The sequence below is a fragment of the Falco naumanni genome, chromosome Z (assembly GCF_017639655.2).
Source record: "Falco naumanni isolate bFalNau1 chromosome Z, bFalNau1.pat, whole genome shotgun sequence".
Taxonomy (NCBI): Eukaryota; Metazoa; Chordata; class Aves; order Falconiformes; family Falconidae; genus Falco; species Falco naumanni.
Genome location: NC_054080.1, coordinates 41844151 through 41870561, shown reverse-complemented (window position 1 = coordinate 41870561; position 26411 = coordinate 41844151). Strand labels below are relative to the sequence as shown.

At 42.9% G+C, this 26411-nt stretch overlaps 1 long non-coding RNA gene across 3 annotated transcripts in view; it reads right to left on the bottom strand.

Moving 5' to 3' along the window:
* The window catches only part of LOC121081664, a 76239-nt gene that overhangs the window by 13704 nt on the left and 36124 nt on the right, over window positions 1-26411 (bottom strand). For 2 of the 3 annotated variants that reach the window (XR_005825755.1, XR_005825754.1), the window contains exon 2: window positions 22743-22792. This is a non-coding gene — a long non-coding RNA (uncharacterized LOC121081664). Of the gene's footprint in view, window positions 1-5883; window positions 6020-22742; window positions 22793-26411 lie in introns of those variants that run through there. The other variant, XR_005825756.1, reaches the window with a different exon arrangement.

Here is a 26411-nt window from a genome sequence, read left to right as displayed (position 1 = left end):
CAAGTGGAGGTGGATAGCCCTGGCCTGCCATCACAACATCAGGCAGGTCTCTGACATCCCCTCTGGGAGAGAAGGAAGGAAGGAATAGCCTTGCTCCCTGTGCTGGTCATGCGCTGCTAAAAGGATAACTTCAATGCTTTTACTCAGTTGCCCGCTGAAGACCTTCCCTCCTGCTTCTCACCAGCTTGTTTTGCCACCTGTGTAATGAACACAGGCCTCAGGAGAAAGATAACTTGCAATGTACATCTACTTAAACTGCTACTGTAATCTACAGAGGTCCTCTGGTTTCATGTCTCTCTCTCTCCATATCTTGGCAATATGTGACTACATATTGTGACAAAAATAGTGACTACAACCTTTTTTTTCTCCCTGCTTTAATTTCACCCCATAGTACAAACGTTTACCATGTAAATGTATTCAAACCACAGTTTCCACTGCCCAATGCACACTGTGAAAACTTCTCCCTCCCCAGCATGTTTTAAGGTCACTTCCATCAGTTCAAACACTGATTATTCATTATATCAAGTATCCAAGCTGCTAGCTGATGACAGCCAGGAAACCATAAGCTGCCTTGAGGCTTGTCTTCCTATCAGCTCCTGCAGCTGGGCGATGTGGGGATTTTTTCTGCCATTGAAACTATTAGGTTGCTGCAGTTTGTTTGGTTTCAGCTTTCCATAATTGCTGCCATTTCCATGGCTGATTTGGGCTATGTTTGAAGTTAACGTACAATACAAAGCATGCTGCATGTGTAGCTGCTCTCCATGTGTCAAGAAATTAGAGAGGGAGAGTGTGTGTATATGTGCATGTGTGCATATATATAAACATCTGCCATGTATCTGTCTTCTGCTTACTCATGTCTTTAGAGGGGCTTACTCTAGCAAAGGCAACTGAGTGTCTTAATTGCTCTTGCAGTGATAATCATTCAGGTTCCTGCTACTGGGGATATTAATTTTGGTTGGGTGGGAACAGACACCACAAGCAGGGAAGAAGTGGGATAACTGGCAGAGGGTATTTAATGTATATATAGTTACAGGCCACAAATCTCAAAGGTGTTGAATATGGAGGTGTATGCGGATGTGAAACCATCAGGGTGACACTTGTTCATGGTCCTGGGGTTCTGAACCCTCTGCAATTCAGTGCAGTCCCAGAGCTGCTTTTACCACAGGCACCGAGGCCACCAGGTATTTATGGCCTACAGACCTGGAGGGAACCCTGGCCCAGAAAAGGAAAGGCAACAGCTGGCAATGGGAGACAGGGTGGTCCTTCGTTGGAGCTGCTGGCATGGGATCTCAGGACAATAGGATAAAATCCCTTTCTTGGGTGACTCTCGCTGTATCTCAGGTCCCCATTTGTAACTGGAGGGTGACAAAGTTGCTGCCCACCACCTTCTGCCATATTTGTGAGCAAGCTCTTTCAGGGAAGGATCCCCTTCTAGCGTACATCGATGCACTACTCAGCGTGATGGTAAAAAGGCACTGGTCACCGCTGTGTTACACAGGCACCTGAAGAGTATCTGATGAAAAGAACAGTGAAACATACTGCAATATGTTTTCATTAACAGAAACAGGACAAATAAAAGTAAGGTGGATTAGGTTTCCTTTTTTTACATTAATAAAAATATTTAGACTTTCTATGAGTCTTGCCTTCCCTATGCTGACCTACACTGACAAACAGTTTGTCCCTTTGAATCTCCAGGAGGTGCTCATATGATGTAAAGAGGATGGAGGAAGCTATGAGGGTTTTTTGAAACCATATGAGGACCCGAGAGGAAGGAAAGAGTGTTCATGGGTGGGAGGACACTTCTTTTCACTGAATCTCATTCTTTTTGTTTAGCTGTCCCCAGCTTGCAGCACAGGTGGGAGGCACAGTAGCGTATCATCCCGCAAAAATAAATACAACTTGATAGCAGATAGGAGAGAGAAGGGTTGAAATGTGATATGTTGGACTAACTGTAGTTGGTGGACTGGATGGTTTCTCATGTGTGTCTGAAACCCTTGCACATGATAGTAATGGGATGCAGGCTGCCATGTTTTGCTTCACACCCTGGTTTTCCTTGATGTGAAGAAACAGTTATTTCATGGCAAGTAGAGATCATTGGCAAAGATAGATACTGTACTGAAAACAGGGGTCCTACTATCCCAGAGTCACTGGTGGATGTGCTGAGTGTGAATCCTTGTGCCTGGCACCACCAGCCTCATGGACTGCATCAGGGCAGGGCTTCTGGGAATGAACACGGCAAGCAGTAGACCCGCTTAAGCTGACAACAGCGGTATAGATGTCTCCTCTGAGAGAGTGTAAAATCACTCAGACTTAGAGTATGAGGACCCAAGGACACATGTCCTGCAAGTGTGCTGAACTAGCCCAACCACCTCCCTCCAACCCTGGCCAAGAGCAGCTGCCAGCAGAGCAGTGAAGGAACAGGACATAAGTACAAGAAAGAAGTGGTTATATCTTTGAGGACTAGTCCTGGGTTCCTGAGTGACCATAGCCACAGAGCTGTGCCTTGCTGTAGTTAAGGCAGCAGGAGGCTGAACCCCAGCTCTGCCCTGGAGATAAGCTGTTCTGCCTCCCTTCATCCTTTATTTGATAATTGGGACAACTGGGCCTTGGTACCTTGGTTAAGTGTGTGCTTTGAGATCCATAGGTTAAATGCCATGTAGGGGCTGAACATCAGTGTATATCACAGTGCACCATAGTACAAAGATGTGAAAACTCAGGGCCTGGTTTCAGACCAGTTCAGGTCTCCCAGGTGGATCCACATGCTGAGTCACCTACCATCACTTGTGTGCAAGCCTGTGCCCCTGCTCCCACAGAGGCCAATCAATGCCTCCCATCCCCTTTCTCACCATCACCCCCTGGCCCTGTCCACTCCCCATCTCCTCCCTGCTTGCTGATGCCTGCCTCACCCCAGCTGCCCTGCCTCCCTCCTACACCAGTCACTGCTGTCCCTTGCAGCCTGTCCAGCAGTACCAGCCTGAGACACCGAGATGCACTGATTACAGCCTGCAGGCTAAGCAGCAGGCAGTGTAATCATGGGAGTTTATTCTCTTTCCCACCTGTCCTGTTACTCACTGTTTATCAGGATTTTCTGGGTTGGAGAAGCTCTGCTGTTGGAGAGTTTTCTTTATTACAGCAAGAGCCCAAACCCCTCTTGGATGGGGATGGGACCAGCACTCTCCTGCCTGTCTTCCCTGCTCCCTGGTCTCTGTTGACACAGCAGGGACAGGCATCACCTGCCTGCTCGAAAAACACTGTGGGAGCCAAATGCAGGTGAGAGCTACAGCTCTGCAAAATATAATGGCGGCTGTCTAACATGAACTCACCTTGTCAGCATCACCTTTAACAGGCCCTCTTTTTCCCCCATTTCAGCATCTTGTGATATACCACAAATCCTCCCTACCACCACAACTGCAGGAGGCAGGCAGGAGTGTGATCTATGACTAAGGTTGTAGTTTTAAAGAAAACTAATAACACGCTCTATGCAGGGAAAGGATTCAGTCGCTTTACCGTGAGCAGCTTTTGCTGAGTGGAATGAAACAGTAGGTTGCAAGGGCTTTTGCTTTTTCAGACTTACATTCAGACCATTTTTTCATTTTTGACCCATTAGTCCTCTGTCCAGGCTAATACATTTTTGGAAATGCTATAGAAGGGCTGTAGACACTGTATTTGCTGACACTGACCATAATCAGAAGAATTTTGCAGGAATGACTGTTGGCAGCTGCAGTGCTGACCATGGAAAAGCACTGTGAATGAAAAGAAGTTGCAGTAACAAAAGCCAAATTAAAACAATGGTGAACACCATACACACACATTTGCAATCATTTTGCCATTCATGCAAGCCTCTGCTTCGTGCAGCCCTCCTTCCCTACCACGTCCTTGCAGAGGTCCCTCTGAGCCCCCGTGCTCAGGGCTGAAACCTCAGCTAGGCACAGGGTACACCAGCCAGACCCAAAATCATATTAAAGAAAGTGGAGGGCAGCTGCCAGCCTCCCATGCAGATATCCTCTAACAAGTCAAATAGCATTCCCCAGCATCATCTGAGGTTTCTTTGATTTTTTGCTGTTGCTGTTGTTGACTGTATGCTCATCCCTGCCTTGGAGTGGAGCATGTGGCTCTCACTCCACCAACAGTATAGCAGATGGTTCATGACAGCCATGGCTGAGCCAAGCTGAGCACAGCAGCTAGGTCTACAAAAGCATAGTTATTTTGATTTCCTGCAGGGGCAAAAGAATAGATTTTCAGTGTTAGAGAAGGAAGAGAACTTTTCTGCAGCAGGAAGTGGTTGCAAAAGTAAATTAAGATTAAGGAGATTAAACTGGAGGGGACTTGTCCAAGCCATGAAAAGGTGAAATACTTAAGAATGCCCCTGCAACACTTTGTTGCAGAGAGAGCAGAGGATAAGGAGGTATACCTCTTCCTACATATGCCCATACATTCACACAGTGTTTTCTTCAAGCAGCAGAACCAAGGTAAAATCTACGCAACCACTAGGATTTTAAGCAAAAGGGCTGTTCAAAACAATTACTATGAACCATCTCAGAGGGACCTACACATTTTTTGTTGATCAAATTTTTTTTTTTACAAACACAGTGGGTTTTTACATACACCTTCATCAAGAAATGAGTATAATAGGCCCAAAAGAGTGTAAATAAATGTAGAGCATTCTGGAGTTTTATGTTAGGAGCTAAAAGGAAATCTAGCGCTTACCTCAACTTGGTAACATATTAAAACTACGACTGTGGTTTTGTGTTACCTACAAATTAAAAAAAAAAACAAACTTGCTACCTACAAGTTACATAATACAGGCAGACCAGCCTGGAGTGGAGAGCTTTGAACGGGAACGACAGGCAAGAGAGGTGATGGTACACAGTCACCAACAGAGAGTTCATATTGGAATTAGAGAGTAAAACAATGCTGGCAATGTTGTGGTGGATGTCTGCTACAGACTGCCTGGTCATGAAGAAGCACGAGACATTTTTTGGTCAACTGGAAGAAGCCTCTTGTCTTCAGGCCATTGTCCTTATGGGGAACATCAGCCACCCCAGTAACATTCAGGAGAGTAATGCAATGGGGCACAAGTAATCCAGAAGGTTTCTGGAGTGCATTAGTGTCGACTTCCTTGCACAGGTGATTGAGGTGCCAATAGACGGAGATGCTCTGCTGAACCTCATGCTCACAGGAAGAGAGAGCTGGTTGGGAATGTGAAGGTTAACAGCAGCCTTGGCTACAGCAGCTATGAGATGGTCTGGGTGGACTGCAGGATTCTGAGAGGAGGGAGCTTCACAAAAAGCCTGGCTAAGTGATGAGTCAGGGGGATTTAGCACCATATATACACATCTGAGGTGAGGAATTAAAGGAGATGGAGCTCAGTGATATGCAGTGACAGGACAAGAGGTGATGGTTGCCAACTGAAGTGCAGGAAATTACACAAAATTAAAAAATAGCCCCACTTCCTTATCATGAGGGTGTTTAAACACTGGCATAGGTTTCACAGAGGGGTTGTGACATCCCAGTCTTGAAAATACCAAAATTCATCTGGAGGAGGCCCCAAGCAGCCTGCTCTGGCTGACCCTGCATCAGCAGAGGGGTTGTACAAGACAAACTCTAGAAATGCCTGCCAGCCTCAGCTGCTCTGTGACTCTGCAACACATCTAAGGAAACTTTTTCCATAGTAACACAAGGTCTGACTTCCTGGAAATCAAAAGTTGCCTTAAACGGGTCTGATATAAATCAATTTAAATATTATTTGTTAAAAGAGCACAGTTGTGCAGTTTTGCAGGATGGCAGGAATGCAATCTTACTCACTAATAACCTCTAATGAATTCCTCTAAACCAGCATGGAAAATTGCTTCTTACCGAAGACAAAAGCATAAATATCTGAAACAATGATGTTATACTCATGGCAGAGTGGTTAGAAATCACTGATGGAGGGAATCCTCAGTGGCTCCACTCCCAACCTCTCCCATTTGTATCAGGTTGCACGTTCTCCCTTGAGTAAAGTCTACTGGCATAGACTGGGCTGTGGAAAGAAAATATATTTTTAGTATGAACGACTCAACATTAATAGAGTTAAGAGTTTCTCAATTCAGCATGAAAACACATTAGATCAGGAACTGGTGACAAATCCTACTTCTCCAATGTCAGGTGGATTGAGTAATGTCTGGAAAGACTATGATTCTAAAATGAGCGTCTGGACATGTCAAAACAGTTTAAATATCCTTTCCAGAGTGTGCAAAAATGAAGTTAACTATTCACTTCATTTAAAATATTCTTGATACCCTGATGAATCTATTATTTACCATATTGTAAAGCTTCCCATTTTTTAATATGAATGCTCCTTGTAGCCAAAGTTTGTTTAATACAACAATAACCTGAGGGAAGAGGTATGAAGTAAACACTTTTTTAACCTGCTTTCTTAGTGTGACAGAGATGTTTTTAAAAAACTGAAGTCAGAATACTTTCTTTCTTGATCTGCATTCGTTATATGCTTACAAAAGCATTACTGAATATTGCATGGGTCAGTAGAGTCTGCAGAAGAAATATGGTTTTATGCCCTGGCAGCACCCATACTTGGATGAAAGTTACCCCACGTTTGATCAAGTGTAGCCTAAGCTGAAATACAGGCAATAAAAATGGGTTAAATTTTAGTTCACACCAGTACAAACAACATGGAGAAACCTAATTACAGGCTTCTAGGAGTATACCTCATTTCCCAGATTTCAAATGTTCTTGTCTGGACATATCAGACTCTCAGCACCTTCAGAGACCTAATTTTTCTGTCTCCAGAAGCAGTGTTAGCATCTGCATGGATGGCTTCACCATGATTCCAGGAGATGTCTGGTGCAGCCAGTGCCATTGTACCATGTATCTTTCAAATGAACCTTAATATTCACCAGAGTGTTAACAAAAAAACTTCAAGAGTTTGACTTCCAGAACATCTGCAGATCCAGTATGAACAGCATGAGTTTTACTGTGCTGTTTGCATAACCAGTGAAAAAACGGTTTACAATAGTTTACATGATTTCAAAAAACATGGCAGATAAAAAATAGAAGCATCTAAGCTTTTAGTTACTCAGTTCTGTCTTGCTGACTGCTTTTGTTTTGTTACTTTTCCTGATTTCTTTGTTATTCTATTCACTGCAAAGGCAACCTGCCAAAAATAAAAATCCCCAACCTCCTTTCCTCCCACCAAACAACAAAAAACTTTTTCAAAACACAGGAGTAGTAAGCATTATAATTTAACTGTATGTGGCAGTGGCAATTCCTCAAACAGCTGTGTTTTAAACAGCTTGATGCTCTAGGAATAATCTGCCAGTATATCAAGAACACTTTAGCTCATTAAATTTTTTACACGCATCTCATTCTCTCTTCACTCTTCTACATTCTCTCATGTGTATATTTGTGCAAGGCAGGTTAAGAAACTTCTGAGCATATAAAAAACATATGCACTGATTTTGGCTCCCCCACCTAGACATTTTTTTTCATTCTGAAAAAAATGTGAAAGACCCAATTCTAACATTCCTTTTAATGAAACATCAAAGATTCTGGACTGCAGTAACTCTTCTCCCCTCCAAATTCAATTTATTTTGCATTTTTTAAATAAGAAGCAAAGCCGAAACAAAATGTTGTTCTATCATGTTTCAATCAACAGGAAGTTTACTGTATTGTCAGTTTCTCAAAAAGAAAAAAAAATATGCAAGCCAAATTTATAGGATTTTAAGACTGCTATGGAGCCAAGACTCACTTTCACTGATTTAAGCTCTATTCCAGAAGAATACTTAAATATTTCTCTTTGTGCTTTGAATAGTTCAGCCCAGCAAAAATAGGAGCAATTTTCCCTTCCTGGTTTTTTTTTTCTCTTCTAGTTTAAGGTTCAGAGTTTTCATCTCATAGTGTTGACAAAAAGCAGGGCATTATAAAATGTACATGGAACACTGGCTTATAGGAAGAAACTGGGTAAAGAGCTTCTGTTCTTTATCTTCCCTCACAAGAAGGTTTATATGAAATTGAATGACCAGAATGGTACTGAAAAAAATGTTCATACAAGATGGGAATAATTAATGGGATCTGTTCTCACAGACAGACCCTAAAATACTAAATGTAACAACTTTCAGAAAGGGTTAGATGCTTATATAGACTTTGAAAACATCAAGGGTAAGCATTTTGGAAGAGGTATTAAAACATACTTTCCAGAGCTTAAGCAAAACTGTAACTACCAGTAATCAAGACAATTTCTTGTCTGTGAATTTCTTACATTTTCATCTGAAGCATCTGGCAGTGACAGCTCTCAGATGTGGGATGCTAGACTAGATGGATGACAGACATAATCCAGTATAACAATCTCCACATTCCAGTTTCACTGTATAGGGGCTACTAGGGCTTTTTCTGCTCCATGTAGCATCTAAAATTTTTCCTGACAATCTTCTGCACCACCCTGTCTCACAACAGATCCAACACAAAGCAGATTTTTACAAGAAGAATACTATAAAGCACAAAGGTGCAATACTATGTTAAGTCAGCTATTATACCCTTTATACCCTTTTCTTTAAAAGAGATTACCATTTACAAAGAGCCAATATGAAAAGCAAGGGTTAATTAATCAAGTTTTATTCACAAATACAATGTTAAAAGAATAGAAAAATGCAATTATTATCTAGAGATCTTACTCCTGGAACCTCTGCCTGCAGCAGAAGTTCCTTCACAAGCAACCTTTTCCTTTCTTTGTTTCTCTCTCTCTCTCTTTTTTGTAATATCAAAGATTTTAGAATTAGCTTTTTAACCCACTATCAATTTTTAAACTTTAGGGCCCGATTTTCAGCTGATGTGACTTAACACATCTGTGTTTACCTCACTAGAGTCACCACAAACCCAAAGGATCAGTAGGAAACTCCAAAGGTGCCTGGTCCCTGTGCCACCTGAATGGTAAGAATGACTGAAGGACATCATTCCCAACTGCATTGCCCAAGCTCTTTTAAAGGTGAAACACCGCCCCTTGATTTCACCCTCGTACAGCAGCTGTCTTGATTCTTCCATTGCTTCACAGTCCTTCGCATCCCCCTGAGTTACAGGAAAGAGGGATCTGGGACAGAGGATTTATCTGAGGCTGCAATGCTTTTTGACAGCCTTATAAATGTTTCCTTGCCTGTTTTAATGATGCCAGTATTTTCTGATCCCTTAATAGATCTGTGTAAAAAAAAAAAACCCTAAATATTCAATTTTCTGAAGAACATCTGGTATGATCCTAATATGTAAATACACACTTGGTGAGCTTAATTGAAAGCCTTGCCTTCTCCAGTGACACACACTTTCTGTCTGCTGCAAAAGAAAAGGTGGAAGTCTCTCACAATACAGTATTATTCACAGACCTCCAGATCTGGCTTATCCTGTCCTCAGTAATATTACACACATCAGGACGCAGATCAACTATAAAGCATTCCTTAGGACAATTGCTGCAACAGGCAGCTGCTTTTTAAATAGAAAATTAAGATTATTCCAGACTTTCCCTCAGACATACAGTAACTAGTTCCTTAGCACTGCATGGCAGGGAGGCACACGGTTATGTGAGATGCCTGGGAGAGCAAGAGAGTGTGTTACAATGTTGAGAATTTAAAAAATGCCTCAGAGATAAGGCAGAGGCTGCATACGTATAGAAAAAGGCAGTTGTGAAGTAAATGTCGCTATTTTTTGCCGGGGGCCAGACAGCTCTTCGCAGTGCTGTGGGGATGGGCTCCACAGTGCCTGAACACTAGGGACTGAAGGGGAACAGGGTGGCATGGGGGCAGCTGTGATTCAGGGACCCCTCTGCCCTTGGGACCTGTTAAGTTGAACATCTGGTGCCTGTTAACACTAGTTTTTTATATAGAGCCAGGAGAGCACTGCCACTTCCCACCCCTTGATTCACCACGGCAAGAGCAACCCCAGAGGGCACCAACTGGTTTCTTTTGGGGAAAGTAGACCAGCAGATGCACCCCAGGAGGTCACCTAATGTACTCCAGCCACTCCTCTACACCTTGCCCAAAGCAAAATCCCACAGAGAGCCAGTGGGCCTCTACACCACCAGTTTCACTATGCTGATGTGCTTTTCCCATGTTGCACTACTTGTGGCTGTTGGAAGCTTGTCAACCTGCAGTCCAGGTAGGTAATGTGAATTTACAGAAGACTTCATTGCACAAAAGGGTAGTCCTCATTCACCATTACCAGCACTGACTGCTACATCTTCAGTAGCATTAGCAACCAGACACAAGAAAGATAAGCAGTGACCTATTTTTGCTACCTATGAAGAGTCTACACCTGCCCAATGACTGACCTCCAAGGGAGGATTGTGCTGCTTCACAGCCTGCAGTGTGGTGCTGTTTAAAATTACATTTTAGCCATCACTTCAGAAAAAATACCCTTTGGCTCCTTCAGATAGACAGTGTGATTGAACCAGGTGAATGTGGTGGAGCCTGCTTTGAGCAGAGGCTGCACTGTGTGACAGCCTGTGTTCTCCTTTCCCCTTCTGCAGGACAATGTGAAGAGTAAGTTTTACTTCTGTTTCTTGCTGGTGTTATTTTAGTAGGTCTTGTGCAACAGCGTGATGTGGTCGCTAAGTTTTCCAACATTGCAAGGACATGTTTAAATTTTAAAACCATGTGATCATTTATGAAAACAACAGTTCCTTTTATATTTTGCCATAATATCTTTCACATTTTCTTTTACACATATGTCCCTTCAAAAACAACTCAGTATCAAGCATAAATCAGCTGTCAGTATCCACTTAAAGATATCCTGCTTGAGAATATCAGGATATGCATGGTTCAGTATATTTAGACAAAAAACACGTATATCCTTTACACAAGAATCATTTTTGGCCTCCCTTCCCTTCCCACCCACCCCCCACTTTTCCTCTTCCCTCCCAAAATATGGACCATAGGGCACATATCTTGTTACTCAGTGCTACACAAAGGTAAACTCTGCATTTCCTCTCCAAGCACCTGGAAGCTGGCTACCCCAACTGGGGCTTCAGCTGAAACCAGCTGGGGAAAAGCTGAATGAACCAATTACAACAGGAAATAAAAAAGAGGAAGCCCGCATCTACAGTATTAATTGTAAGTACATTGTTTTTTAGGAGAGGAAAATGATGAGCTGGACAAAGAGCAGCACGATGGTGTAGGCAGCTGCCAAGGCCCTGGCCGGCAGTCAGCAGAGCCCTGCAATGTGAAAGCAGGGCATGGGGAAGGGTGGACTCTACCTCCAGGTAAGCACAGAGCAGCAACTGATGATGGCACTCTTATTCATTCCTGACTGTTAATACTGCAGCACATCACCACCACTACTATATCCCAACAACTGGCATGCATGCCCCTGGCTTTTATTGGTAAGGTGCCAAAACATGCCCACCCTTCCAAGGGCTCCCCACTGAAGCAGAATCAATGACCAGAAATATCTCTACTGGACATGGATTGCTTTATATCTATCCTTTTCAAACTTGCAGTGAGCCACAGGCATAGAAAGGGGCTCCCATAATTTTTCTTTACTCTGCATTCTCCAGGAAAGAGTGCCGCATGAGCGTGCACCAGTCCCCATCTTGCTGCGAACGGTCACCCAGCTTGCACAGGGCTGCTGCTTGGCACCAAATGAGGGTGGCAGCAGGTGTGTGGGAAATGGAGGAAGCTGGCAGGGAGAAGCTATTCCAATTCCAGCTGACCCAAGGTACAGGGGACAATAATGAAAACTGGCTAGAGACCTGGCCCAAATCACTGTCAGGGACAAATGCAGACCAGATGGTGCAATTTGCTTGGGGACAATGAGGATGCTGTCCATGCCCTTTCCTCAGCATCTGAGAAACCGTTCAGCTCAAAACAAGAAGAATTTTACTCTAATATATCTACGTTTCTATGGTTGCATCTTTTTAACTATAAACATTTCATGCTTTAAAGATTTAAGGAATGATCGTGTTACACTGACAGCCTTCTTCTAAGGAAACTCCATAAAATACCAGTATGTTTACTTCTGCCTAGCTGTCCTGTTGCTCCTCTGAAATAGCCAGTAATCTCTACTGAACAGTCATCATCTTCCCTCCCACACAGCCTGACAAAAATGGACTTATCACAAAAATAAATTGTAGATTATTTTTGCAGAAAAAATGTTAATACCCTTGCAATCAGCTCCATTAGGTTTACATACTCCCCTCCCTACGCTTTGCTTTCTCCCTGCCTCCCTCCTGCTCTTCAAGAGAAATTTTTAAAGCAGTAAATGGCAGGATTCCAGGGGTGATGTTATGCCAAAAATCAATTTAAAAAACAAAAGAGAGAGGCTGCAAGATTAAAAAAAAAGAGGAGTGGGAAATGTATTTCCTCTGCATCTGGGACCTTAGATCTTGGCAGTATAACTGATGGCATTTTACCTTGAAAATGGCTCTCCCTCCTCTGTCCCTCCTGTTCACCAGACATGGCTGATTGCCCTGAGCTTTTCCCTTTTTCTACTCCAAGATGAGACATAAAACTTCACTTCTGCAACTGCAGCTTGCTGGTTTGTAAGGAAGACATGCAATCCAGTGTAAAATGTGGTTCACACACTACTCCTAGGCTTTACATGCAATTTGCTTACAGTAGTGAGATTGTGGCTGAGAAGTGATGTGGAAAACTAGCTTTTAAACAAGATTTTGAAAAAGAGAATATGGACCTCTTTAGAGGAAGGTTGATTCTGCCACTACATAGTGCAGTGGATACTTTCAACAAAATTACTTCTTTTTATTTTTACAGCCTTGTCCTCACATACCTTAAAAACCAGTGTCTTTCACAGCAGTGCTATGGGACAAATCTGAGAAAGAAAAAAAAAAAAAAAAAAAGGCAGGCGTTAGCCCTAGCCATAGCCTCAGCTGAGCCTGGGAAAGGCCTGGCATGCCAGGCCAGACCCACTCCACTGACCTCATGGGGTGTCCCTAACATCATTAGCAACAGCTCATTAGAAAGATTCTCTGTACCCTTGCTGGCCTTCTCTGCCTTATTTCCAGTTCTGCGGCACCTTTCCCAATATGAAAGAACTAAAACAATTGAGACCCTTCCAGATCTAAGTGAATGGCAAAATTATGCTCTCTGTTTTGTTTTCTCCCCTAGTAACTGCTACTATTTTGTATACTTCCTTGACCTCTATTGAGTATTGAGCTGATATTGTCATGCATCTGTTGTATACCCACAATCTCAGTCCAGAGTTGTTATCACCACCTAAGAAACTGCCATTTAACAGGTTAATTTAAGACTGGTTTTGCCCCTGTTTGTCTCACTTCATTCTTATCTACCTTGAATGTGACCCAGCAGATCATTCTACAACTCTACACAGATGTCTTTCATCTTTGCTGGTTTGAGTAATTCAGTTTCATCAGCAAATTTTCTCATGTCAGTGCTCACTGAACATAAAAGATTGCATGACAGATTGCCGTTTAATCCCCCTGATGATCTCACTCAGCTCCAAGAACTGGTGATTTATTCATATGTTCCAATTCTTACCCTTTATCCATGTAAGAATCTTCTGTCTTGTATTAGGTTCCTCAAAAGTTTTTGGTGGAAAAGTCTGTCAAAAGACTCTGGAAAGCTAACAATAATCAGCCAATGTGATGACTCTTATCCACATATCTCTAAGCCTTTTTTGAGAATGCTATCAGGTTTGTACAGCCAAGCTTCCTTTTTCAAAGTCCATGTTGACCCTTCCCATATTGACCTTGTTCTCACCAGCAAGGAGAGGCTAGTGGGGAATACGAAGCTCAAGGGCAGCCTTGGCTGCGGTGACCATGAAATGGTGGAGTTCCAGATCCTTAGGGCAGCAAGGAGGATGCACAGCAAGATCACTAACCTGGACTTCAGGAGAGCTGACTTTGACCTCTTCAGGGAGCTGCTTGGTAGAGTACCATGGGATAGAGCCCGGGAGGGAAGAGGTGCCCAAGACAGCTGGTTGATATTCAAGAATCACCTCTTCCAAGCACAGCAGCAATGCGTCCCAACAAAGTCAGGCAAAAACACCAGGAGACCTGCATGGTTGAACAAGATGATCCTGGACAAAATAAAACACAAGAAGGAACACTACAGAGGGTGAAAGCAAGGACAGGTAGCCTGGGAGGAATACAGATAAACTGTCCAAGCAGCCAGGGATCAGATTAGGAAAGCCGAAGACCTGACAGAATTGAATCTGGTGAGTGACATCAAGGAGAGGAAGAAAAGCTTCTATAGGTATATCAGTGATAAAAAGAAGATTAGGGAAAAAATGGGCCCTCTCCTGAAGGAAACAGGAGACTGGATTACATGGGACATGGAGAAGGCTGAGGTACTTAATGACTTTTTCATCTTGATCTTCACCAGCAAGTGCTCCAGCCACATGGCCCAAGTCACAGAAGGCAAAGTGAGGGACTGGGAGAAAGAAAGACTGCCCACTGTAGGAGAAGAGCAGGTGTGAGACCATCTGAGGAACCTGAAGATGCACAATTCCATGGGACCTGATCAGATGCATCCACAGATCCTGACAGAACTGGAGGCTAAGCCACTATGTGTCATATCTGAGAAATCATCACAGTCAGGTGAAGTTCCCACAGACTGTAAAAGGGGAAACATACCCCACCAATTTTAAAAATGGAAATAAGGAAGACTTGGGGAACTACAGGTCAGTCAATCTAACCTCTGTGCCCAGCAAGATCATGGAGCAGATCCTCCTGGAAATTATGCTAAGACACATGGAAAATAAGGAGATGATTAGTGACAAATAACATGGCTTCACTAAGGGAAAATTGTGCCTAACAAATTCGGTGGCCTTCTATGACAGGGTTACAGCATTAACAGATCAGGGAAAAACAACTGACATCATCTACCTGGGCTTGTGCAAAGCTTTTGACACTGTCCTGCACAACATCCTTGTCTAAACTGGAGAGACATGGATTTGATGGATGGTCCTCTCAGTCACACTCAAAGAGTTGTGGTCAACAGCTCAATGTCCAAGTAGAGACCAGTGATGGCATTCCTTAGGGGTTGGTACTAGGATCAGCACTGTTTAACATCTTTGTCAGTGACATGAACAGGGGGATTGAGTGCACCCTCAGCAAGTTTGCTGATGACACCAAGCTGTGTGGTGCAGTTGACACACTGGAGGAAAGGGATGCCTTCCAGAGGGTACTTGAGAGGCTTGAGAGGTTGGTCCAAGTAAACCACATGAAGTTCAACATGGTCAAGTGCAAGATCCTGCTCCTGGATCAGGGCAAACCCAAGCACAAATACAGGCTGGGCAGAGAATGCATTGGGAGCAACCCTAGCAAGAAGGACTTGGGGCTGTTGGTGGACAAAAAGCTCAGCACAGCCCAACAATGTGCACTTGCAGCCCAGAAAGCCAACCATATCCTGGGCTGCATCAAAAGAAGCGTAACAGCAGGTTGAGGGAGGTGATTCTGCCCCTCTGCTCTGCTCTTGTGAGATCCCACCCGGAGCACCACGTTCAGCTCTGGGGCCCCCAAGATAAGAAGGACACGGGCCTGTTGGAGTGAGTCCAGAAACGGGCCACAAAGGTGATCAGAGGCTGGAGCACCTCTCCTATGAAGACAGGCTGAGAAAGTTGGGGCTGCTCAGCCTGAAGAAGGCTCCAAGGAGACCTCATAGCAGCCTTCCAGTACCTAAAGGGGGACTTTTTACAAGGGTTTATAGTGATAAGACAGGACTAATGACTTTAAACCGACAGAAGCTAGTTTTAAATTAGATATGAGGATGAAATTCTTTATTGTGAGAGTGGTAAGACACTGGAACAGGTTGCCCAGGGAAGCTGTGGATGCCCCATCCCTGGAAGTGTTCAAGGCCAGACTGGATGGGGCTTTGAGCAACCTGATCTCATGAAAGATGACCCTTCCCATGACAGGGAGGTTGGAACTAGATGATCCTTAACATCCCTTCCAACACATACCATTCTATAATTCTGTGAAATTGGTGATTACTCAAGCACCCAGCAGTTTTGTTGAGTGTGCTCCACTGGTAAATTTTTCTACTCTCTCAAAAAACTAAGAAATCAACAGGCCTTTGAACACATATTTAAGTTCAATAAACTAGAGTTTTCCAAATCCAGAGGTGGGAACAAGGGCCAAGGCTGGTATCTTCATGGGAAAGTCCTCTTGTTTTAACCTCTTCTGGTACTTCCAAATGAGTCTACATCCTTCATTCCTCTGCCATGGCACTCCAGCACAGAAAGGAGGGGTTGCTGGCCAAAAGATAGGTCTCAGGCTATTTAAAAGGAAAACTCTACCCAGTAACTTGCAGAATGAACAGCTAAGCATTTACATCACAAGCTCCTCAGGAAATGCATCCTAGAAGGAAACCCAAAACCAAGCTGCCAAATCCTGCATTGGTACTTCCCAGTTAAATCTAAGATGGAGCATCATATTGCAATACTTAAATAGTATTGCAATAGCCTAATCACCAGTGGCATTTGCAAAGGTTGCATCACAATGCACTCATCATAACTTCTTAGCAGTAATTAAATGCAGAACAGGGGACCTGGTTTTCTACTTGATCTTCTTGGAGCACAACCAGATGTCTAGATTGTCCACAGATGGCCAACAAACCTTCTCAGAAGTCAGGAATGCTTCTCCTGTGACCAAGGGCTGCAGATTCACATTCAGGAGTTATTAATATTACTCATTACTTACATTAGAGCTGTCTTTAAGACCCCACCTGGAAATGGTAAATCAGGTCCCCATAATTTTTGCTCCTGGTCAAAAACAAAGTAAGAGACAGTCCTTGCCTTGAGCTCAAATACCTACTCACAATGGAGACACATTTACTTCATGTCTGACAGATATTTTACGTATGTGTTTCCATATTTGTTCCTGACTTGCCACAAGCATCTCTCCCTATGATGATATCTCATGTCTCTGTTTTCCCTCAGGATCTTAACAATGTAAAAACTTTTTAGGTGCATTTGGTTTTCATCCAAAATATTTTCCTTTATTACTTTTTTCCCAACTCTCAGATCCATAATTAAATCCATATTATTAATAAAAGCCACTTGGTCCTTTTTTTCAGCTGAAGCACACAAAACAAGAGTTTAACTCTTCAGTAACACACTTGGCTTGATGATGTATCTGCAATGCATCAGCTTTCCAACCCTTAACAGGGCAAAGCTCAAATTTCTGTGCAATAGGTCTTCACATAGCAACAAGCATTTTCTGTCAGTGGAAGAATAGTGCATAAGGAAAACAAATGAAAGCTGAGCCCTGACTCCACTAACTTGAGAATTTCTTCCCTGAATCCACCTACTAGTAAAAAAGAACCAAGAGTAGCTGAATGCCTCCAAAGATACAAACTGCTCCAAAGAGTGTTTTCTGACACTGGTTGAGCTACACAATTAAGAGCAAAACTGAGCTTTTCCAAAGGGTGTGCCTGATGTTAAACTTTGAAGGTTTGACATCATTGTATCAAACCAGAGCTTTTAGCACTTTTGAAAACCAGATCCTTTTGTAAATACCAAAATACAATGCAGTAACATAAAATGTAGAAACTTCTCTTCCAAACTGGCTACATAGGATACCCATCTTTCACAAATATTTAAATTCCCTTCCTTTTCTTGAATTCTCTACACCACTCTTCCTTTCACCTCTGTCTCCATCAGGCCCCTTCCTATGGTGGGCTGTGTCCATGAGCCAGGGGGTCCATGCTGTGCCATGCATTGTGAGGTCCCAGCCTTTCCAACCTTCCCACTTGGGAGCCAGGACATCTTGAAAGCCACAAGAGCCCCCGTCTTCCCCTCACTTCCACCATCAACCTCAAAAGTGACATCTTCATAGTTTCTGGGGAAAGCAGCTGTTCCAGGACATCACTCCCAGGAGGCAGGCACTGCCTCGGCCGGCTCTGCCAAGTCCTGACAATCCTGGAGATTAACACTGACACATTGACTACAACTTCATATTTCACGGGGAGCCAATGTAATGAGTAACAAACTGCAGTGACACTTAGTTGGCAACTGATGTCACCCAGATAGAGGGCTGCTCCACATGAAAGCTTTCTCCATGTGGCAATGCTTCTTTCTAGTCCACCACTACCTGGGAGCACACAGCTGGTGCACAGCACCAGTCTCTGGGTAAGAAGGAGCACCAGCAACCACAGCAAGAGGAAAGCCTGGAGGAATTTCCTGCTGTTGCTGTTCTGAGTCCCTTAGCAGCAGATTGCAAGAGGTGGCTGTAGCCCAAAGAAAGAAATTGGAGAAAAAAAGTAAATAAGGTCATTGCATCTGGCATGTCTCCACAGTGTTCTCCTTTTTCCATCTACGTTACCTTCCTTTCTCCACAGCTACCCACAGCCAGGTGCTTGTCCCAACTGTGAGAGGAAATGTTAGGAAGTCATGCGTCCTCTATTTTAAGAACATGGTGAGCCACACATGGAAAAGCATTTTCCTAAATGTGATTGCAATGGAGCATGCTGGTTTTTAGCTATTCCTCTGCTTGCATTTGAAGAGCATTTGAGCTATGTTCTCTGCTCCAACTACTGATTACTGAGTATTTTAAGATACAGTGATTACATTACACAGCATTTTCTATACACATGCCCAGGCTTAAAGTGAAAAGTCCCCTGAAAATTATTTCCCCTACCATTCTCTCCTTGAATTCTGCAGATTTTTTTCAAAACAAGTGACAAACCCATTTATCCATGGTCATACAGATATAGTGGGGAGGAAAATTAACCACAGCATAGCTGTTGGGGTTTTTTTTCAAAATTTATTTCAGTGGTATTCACACTATCTGTACGTAAAAAAGAAAGATATAAAATAGACAACTCACAGGATCCCTATTTAAGATCCCTAATAAAACTAAAACCTTTCTAGTATATATCAAACCAGTACTGTAGGACTCCTACACCATTTTTCTTTTATACCACAAACCACGAAACAGTTTTCCCCTGTAGATTCACAAAGGGAGGATGGATAATTAAGTATATAAAAAAAAAGTCAAAGGACCTGTGCAAATAGTGATGCCACCCACACCCACAATGCAGAAAGCAATGCTTGTAACCCTGAAAAACAAATACCACACACTTTTGTTTTCAGGGCTGCCCTGTTCTTCTGTAGGTGTGTATTAAGTCCTCAGAAATAAGTAAAAAAACAGAGGGAACCACACCAAGCATCAGCACCTAGAAGAAAAAGAGAGAGCAGACAGACTAACAGTCCAAAAAGCCATAGCAGGTCTGGCTGGCTGTCCCGAGCACAATTAGTCTGAAAGGGAGAAGCAGACCTAAAGAGGACCCAAGATGACACGTTCCATTTTATATGCCTGATTCCCCAGGCATTTCAAAGCAACTCAGATGATGCTACCAGCATGTTTTTAATCCTGTCAGCAATGGTTCTGCCTGCTTACTATTTGCTTTCATAGAAAATGAAGCATGTTATAAATGCTCCCCTCCATATTTGTTTTCTTTTTAATGCTGTAAGTGCCTCATGCAAATCTGTAGCATAAGCACAAAGTAGCACTAAGGTGTGGTATAACCACCCTAGTACTTTCTGTTTATATAGCTTTTTATTTTCCTGTATTACTGCCAATCAAGCATCAAAGAGACAGATAAAAACCTCTGCTCCTTGAATTCCCAGTGTGTTCCCCCTGCCTCATTACAGACACTGTTGAAGGACATGATAAAGCTTAGCTGACCTGCTTCAATCTTGTCGATCAGCACAGGCACAACTGGAAACAAGTCCTCCTGGAGTAATGTCAGCACTTTCCTTGACAGCAAATGGAAACTAAACAAGGGGAGAAGGCAAAACACCAGAAAGTTCTATTCTGTGTCTGAGAAACCTCTTTGCCTCTCTCTTTCAGCCCCCTTTTCCACATGTGATGCAGTTGTCAACACTGTGTACCGATGCATGCTGAAAACTGGACTGCCCATATGCCCACTATGCTGTGTGCTGGTGCCACCATTTACAGGAAGGTTTTTTTATGCACTGGTAGCGGAAACACAAAAAAAAGGTTTGAGAGCTGGGCTAGATATTCAGCTGGCATTAGTGACTCAGATCAACGGGAAGGCATTGCAGAGCATCAGCTGAACACAGGCCATGGCAATACTTCAAATAAGGGATGCCAACACCAACGCCTTCTTTCTTTCCTACACATATGCAAACAGGCATTCATGCCTTTACTTTTCACTTGTTTAATACTCTTTCATAAATATTGTCACAGCATGCATTCTACACAGTCCGTCACAGCAAGCAGATCCACAGGGAAGATGATTTTTAGCAGAGGCTTTGGCTCCCTACACGGACTTTTCTAAGGCACAGGAATCCAGGCAGAGGCCCAGAAGCTGGGATCCTGGAGGCACTCGTACGCGGCTGAGCAGTGAGGAGTAAGGTAGAAAGAAAGCAAAGCTAATGGACAGATTTGAAGCTCTGGAGGATCAGTGTCCTCCTCAGGACAGGTTTATCCCTGTAACCCATGAACCCTGGTGCAGGATCCGAGTCATAACATCTCCACTGCATTTGTCCAGATGAGTTTGCAAGGATGCCAGGGTGTGAGGGGTAGAAAGGGTCTTTTCTCCAACACAGCCTTACTCCCCCAGGTTAGCTGGGAACCTCACAGGGATGAGAGCCAGCCCTGTACCAGAGACTGGAAGGGCACACCATCACCCTGTTGCACCCTCCCATGGAATGAGGCAGAAATTTACCTACTGTGAGGTAACGTCAAAAACTTCACTTTACTGGTCTTAATTAAACTGGACACCATTTTGTTCCAGATAAGCTTTCCCCTTTCATGCTCAACTGAATTGATACTAGTATGATCAACTCAAAGTGGTTGCATATATCTTCTTAAATCTCACCACCATTGTGTAGAACAATTAATTAGGGCAAAGCTGGTCTGTTTCCGTCTGATACGAACTGATAACAGCAAGTTTTCAGGGTCAGCTTCGAGATTTGCCTGGCGCTGTAGAAAGCCCTGGCCAGATTTCCAAACACCGTCATTTGGAGGCACAGAGTGCATTTTTCAGATGGGTGAGGCTGAGGCAAATGCAGACATAAGCAGAAATGATGAAGCTGTCCAGTGGCAACTGTGGCTGTGCTGCTGAATGGTATCTATACTGTGCAACCAGGAAAATACATATAAAACCAGCATGCAAACACACAGAAACCAAATGAAAATGTCAAGGGGTACATTTCAAAGGCTGTCTGCTTTGGGTAGACAACCAGTGTAACAAAAAACTGACTACTGTATTTGTTAAACAAAATGAACCGCAAGTCATAAATGGGGAGAAATCCATAATTTTATTGAATCACACTCAACAGTGCTCAGAGTGTGTTACCGTAACTCTATTCCTTTTAATTCTGACAGCCATGTTTTATTCATTACAGGCACAGACTGCTGATTGAAATGGAAGACTGTTGTGACAAATTATTTCTGACTTTGGGAGATAAAATGAGCTGCAACTGTTGCACTAAAATCATAGCCACTTGCGTGGCAGTTCTGCCACTTCATCTTCTAATTCCAGGGAGAGGGGAGTATTTAAACCAGTGTGTGCATTCCTGTAAACTGCAAAGCCAGTGCAAATTACACAGTGAAGTTTGCAGAGGGGCATAACTTGTTTCACAAATAATTGAACGACATTCGGTTCTCTCTGTGGCTACTAGATCTATTATGAAAGTCCAAAAATAACAGTAATGCTTTTTACCATTAAATTATAAGGCAAGGAAAAGGATTTAGACAACAGTAAGGGTCTTAATTGTATGTTTGTAAACTTATAGGCAAGCTTCTATTCAGCTACAGCTTTAGTTCAAATACCATAGCTCATACAAAGCCCACATTCTCTTTTCCCTTGTCTTTTTCCATTCCTTAGCAAGCAACACACCATCAGATAATGCTGTGCTTGCCAGGAGGGCTGAAACACATGGTAAGGTTTTGAAAAAGCCACCATTCCACACTGAATTTCAACACTTGGATCATTTACTAGGATGATATCAAAGTACCATAGCAATACTCCAGCATTCTCCTCATGCAATCATGAGATTTCCAATAACACAGAGTGCTTCTTCAAACTTTTCTTTTAAGAAGCCATATTAAAGAGGTAATTAAAGAGGTAATTCCAGTCAACAAAAATAATGTATTGTAATTTCCACCTCATATCCTGAAGGGATTTGTTTCGTTTAAAAATATTTCTGCAACTGATTATCCATGGAAAACCTAATAGACCTTCTTCACCTTCTCCAGGCCACTCTGTCAACACAAAGGTAGGCAAAAATTGCCCAGCACATTAAAAAAAATAATTCTAGATAAAAAATTCCTTTAACTTGACAGCTTGTATAAATATTATCAGCCTGTTCTCTGTTACCTGCATTTCAACTTGAGAAAACCTTCCATTCCTTTGAAAATTTAAAAGATTATTTGTGTTAAATTCCAATTTTAGTGAAAAAAAACCAAAAACTTCAGTGGAATCAGAAGCTGGCCACCATCTGCTGAGTGTTCAACACCTGTATATGTCATCTGTTAGTACATGTTTGACTTCCAAGTGTTTGTTGCGTTGCACGTAGCTATTGACATGATGTCTCCTTTGTAACACTTTAGAACTATGTGGATTTTCATAAATCAAGCACCAAGCCATCAGAGAGAGTGGCATGACTTACGACAAAAGAAAGCATTTCATGATGTGAGCAGACTACAGGAGGTAGAAAGTTTGATGTGTATTTGATATTTAGGTGGCAATGTCTAGTTTGATTCAGATTGTCTTCCAATATTTAGGTGAAAACAAATAATATTAAATATAAATAATTACCTATGTTGGACACGAGCAGCTTAGCAGTGATCAAGAAACATTTCATCTAGCTGCAAATGGAGAAGAAAAAAGAATTACTACATACACCACATGAAGAACTAGAGAGAGAAGGCAGAAATGGGAATGGAGGACTTGTCTTCACAGTCCGATTAAATAATACCAGATCATGGCAGGATTTCTATTATCCTATCAGGCATTACAAGTGTTTTTTTCCATTACGGTAGTGGATGGTAAATTTGAATTCTTATCAAAGATTGGAGACAACACAGGAGTCCCTTATGTTTCAAGAAGGCTCATGTGTATATTCTCAAATAACATAGGATAGTCACCAAGGTCTTAATTGGCAAGTCAAATCAAAGCGAAGTGACCATTCATCACTTAGGAGCGATGGCTACTCAGGCAAAGGTTGCTGGTTAGCATCCCAAATAATCTGGTGTTTTGCATGGATGTAAAATGCTCTCTCTATCTCCTAGAAAGACTGGGAGCTTTTCCTGAAGGTAAATTCCTTGAAACCTAGGGCTGGTGGGCTCACAAGTAAGCTTCAGCAACAAATTGCATAGTCAAATGAGAATGGTACTTCGAGTTTGGAACTCAATAAAACATTTTGAAATTTTATATTATTTATGATTGAAAAGTAACTCAGGGAATTTCCTGTTCCCAATAAAGTAAAAGATCTGGGGGAAATTAATCTGGGGGGCCTAAATCCATGCTTCCATGCTATACTTACCCGTCTGCATGGATGACAGCATTTCCTGGGAATGACTGATAAATTAAACAGCTAAATATGGTGTACACTCATGTTATTTTACACTTCCTGAGGCTGATGATAACCCAGAAGTTGAGAAGGCCAGCTAGCCTAGTCAAACCAGCAAAACAGGTCAGCTTTAATCAAAAGCAATCAAACCACTTTGCTCCACAAAACTGAAATGCAAATATCATAAGTCTGCATTTTTTCATTGCATCCTAGATGTTGCCTACCAACATTTCTAACCACATGTGAATCTCCAAAACAGCCTGAGCCTGCTTCAATTTATGGGAAAAGTCTTTCTCATACATCTGAAACCTACCGTTAGCTTGGTGTTGCTCCCAGCTACTCCCCTGTCTTGGTGGGGGGAAGAACCTCTCCAGTTCCTCCTGGGATCCAGGCTCTGGGTACAGCTTTGGGGGGGCAAACCCATGTAGCAGCGAGGGACAGATCTGGATGCAGATTCTTCATCTCACTTTCACAGACATTTGTAACTACACACAGAGATACACACACACCTCCCCACCCCAAAGACACAAGGATAAATACAGTGACACAACTGCACAGAGCATCTCCTAATTATTGTCAGTCAGTATGATACAGCATGTGCTTTTGGTATCGGTATGCCCAAAGCTATGACCTCACCACTGGGAAATTTGGGATCTCTGTTCCTATGGGAGAGAAGACCACTTGAGCCAAGGAGGCTTGAATAGCTAACCTCAGGACAAATTTTTTAAGCAAAACAATTCAATTCCTCAAAAGCATGATTTTTCCCCCACTTAACGGCAACCTCTGACCTCATGTCTGGAGGTGATGGATGAGGTGAGACAGAGGCATGGGAGAAGACCTGAGGACAGTTGCCAGCATGTTACAGCTAGCAGTCATTAACAGGCAAAGTTTCCTCAGAAGGAAATAAGAATTATTTCAAATCAAGAAAAATAAACACCAGAATAATCAGCTGCGCAGTGGCTCATGTAAAATATGAATGTGGCCAAGGTTTGCAAGTCAGAGGGGAATCCAGCTTTGTGAGCTTACTGCAGAAAAATGCAGGCCCCAGCCCTGAGCTCTTATAAAAGCGCTGAAACGAAAGAGTAAAGCCCTCCCCAAACATACAGAGAAAACTGCATAAATGATTGCAGCCCACAACTTGTCAGGCAGACCTCCAGTACCAAGATGTTGACTGATAGTTACCTATCTGCAGTGCCATGTTTGTCTGACACAGGCAGAAGATAAGACCGGAAAAGTAAAATGTGTTCCCTAGCAAATGCTAAAGTGAGACTTTGGTACACGGAAAAGAGATTTCTCCTGGTGTTTGTTTTGGCAGGAACAGTTTCAGCAGACACTATTACAACCCTGTCCGCTTGCAAAGCAAAGCTACAGCTCCACATATTATTGGAACTCCAGGGCTGATCGCTTTCCACATGGCGGTGTTACTGGAGCTAGCAGAACACCGGCAAACCCGTTTGGTCAGCAAAGATTTTTTTCATTAAAAAATACAATATAATTTTCTCTGAATAGAATAAGCTGGTTGGCTTCAAGCAAGGGAGAAAAGAAGGTTCTTCTGAATTACAGTCCTGGGCTTTCAAAGGTGAAGCCCCAAATCTTTCCTCCCCAGCCACTGGAGCTGCCAGCAGCTGCACCATCTCATTGCCAGACCTTGCACAGGAAGTAGGGAGAGAAGAGGAGGAGGTAGAGGGAGAACAGGGAGCCCAGGAAAGGAGAACGACCCTGGTCTAGCATTAGAGCTGCACTTCATGATAAGGCTGCTTGAAAACCCTGCTGAACTACAGGCATTTAATTCTCTGCACATCAAAGGGAGCTGCAGAGGTGACAGCCGTTTGTCTAGATACTCCAACCCAGTTTTGTGCCTATTACATTGATGTGGCAACACAGGTACATGTTTCTGCAGCTTCCTGGTGGCTAGAATCTCTGATTAGCCATCCTACTTCCAATGTCCAAGTACCAGTTCATAGTCACTGGTGTAGGCTATTGATCCATCTCAACTGCAGGCCTGCCTAGTTCTTGGCAAACCCCTCTGGGTTCTCACCCTGGACCTTTAAGTTTCCCCAAGCCCAGATGGAGGTGGGGCAGAGAAGTTTCCAGGAACAGAGGAAAGTCTTGTTCCACCTTTGTGTAATGCACTTGCCCCAGCCCTCCTCTCAGACACCTGTAGCAATCTTAGGAGACAGCAGTTTTGCCTCCAAGTCCTCCAGCACGCAGAGTACTCTGCTCACAGCGAGAACTGCTGGCCTTGGACCTCAGAAATAGCCATTGTACAGAAAACACACAGCACACTTACAAGCTTGGGTATTTACACTGTCATGCTGCCTTTCCTTCATCTCACTTAAAATACGCCTCACTGGCTGATTATTCTGGAGTATCATATGTGGTGCAGTGTTAGTGAAACAGTCTCATAAAAGAATAATATTCATCACATGTGACTGAAAAAATACAGTCTTTTTTGGTCAAAGTTACCACAATGTTTATTTACCAGTGTCAAATACTAAAGTACTGCCTTTCTCATGAAACATTTTCTTTACTTTGTGTATAAAGTACTAGGCACATGTTTTACTTCACATGCCTTGAAGCCAGAGTGTGTTGTGTTATTTTACTTTTTGATAGCCTGTACAGCTAAAACGAGAGCAAATAATTGGTCTCCATGTGTTAGCATATCCTCAGAGAGCTCAGTCTTTCTCTTATGAATGGAAAAGTCAAAATCAGAAATGGTAACGCAGGGGCTTTTACACTTTAGACCTATAATTGGAAAGAACTCAAAACACCCATCTCTCACTTGTGCAAATAAAAGGCACTTTTGAAAAATGTATTTACCCATGTCTGTTTCAAACAGTGGTGGGCCAAACCATCTCCTCAGTAGGTGTTCAAGCTGACATCATGAGCTGGTGAAATCTGTGATCCTTCTACTG